Below are 1,082 nucleotides of genomic sequence, written 5' to 3'. Positions count from 1 at the left end.
GTGAGCCTCGATCACCATCGGTAATCCCAGGCAGGTAGCCTCGGTCACCATCGGCAAACCCATACGGGTATCTCGGTCACCATCGGTAAACCCAGACGGGTGTCTCGATCACCATCGGTAATCTCAAGCGGGTGGCCTCGGTCACCATCGGTAAACCCAGCCGGGTGTCTCGATCACCATCGGTAACCCCGGACCATGGGTGCGGGAGCCTCGGTCACCATCGACAACCCCCGACTGGTGCCTCAGTAACCACAGACCTTGGGTGCGGAAGTGCCGTATAGAGTCGAGAAATGGGTGTGGGGGCCTCGATAACCCCTGGCCATTGGTGCAGGAGTGCCGCACAGAATCGAGCGCTGGTGCGGGAGCCTCGCACAGGGTCGGGCAGAGCGTACGACCCACTGGTGCGTGGGGAAGGAAGTGTCTGTATTTCAGACATTTCAATGTCTACTTGTAGCATTTTGCCTAAGTTTTTTTAGCTCTTTAGGGGCATGGTTCTTGAGGCCCGACAGGTTCCCCTAGGGTTGTGACTGGTCCCATACCGGCCATCAGAGCCCCCCACCATAGGTAAGGTTCCCGGTGGTGCTCCAGCGAGACACAATCGGAGCTTCTATAAGTCCCAAACAATGAAAAATGCCCCTCCCCCTTGGAAATAGATAATTTGAAAAGCACTAGTGCCTCGAGAGTTTAAATCGATCGATGGACTCGATGAATGGTGGGAAACAACAGACATTAGTTGCGGTCTACAACCGACAAAAGGTCAAACCAACGAATAATACTTGCAGTTAAGCACTTGGATGCGGGAGCCATACACTTCATGGCCATAAAAAAGGCCATTAGGTGGCCACAAGAAGAGCGATGGAGAAAGTGTCCTCGTTTCAGACATTTCAATGTCTACTGGTATCATTTTGCCTATGTGTTTTTAGCTCTTTAGGGGGTAGTGGCCTGGCATCCCCTCCGATATCCCCGGGGGGTACGGGCCTCGGCACCCCACGGGGGCAAGGTAGCTCCTAGCGCTAGCACGGGTTAGCCCCCATCACCGGTGGGGCTAGTCGGACATGGTAGCCGAAAGAACGTGATTGTGT

Source organism: Hibiscus syriacus, unplaced genomic scaffold (genome assembly GCF_006381635.1).
Source record: "Hibiscus syriacus cultivar Baekdansim isolate YM2019G1 unplaced genomic scaffold, ASM638163v2 tig00011277_pilon, whole genome shotgun sequence".
NCBI lineage: Eukaryota > Viridiplantae > Streptophyta > Magnoliopsida > Malvales > Malvaceae > Hibiscus > Hibiscus syriacus.
This window is presented reverse-complemented; position numbering follows the sequence as displayed.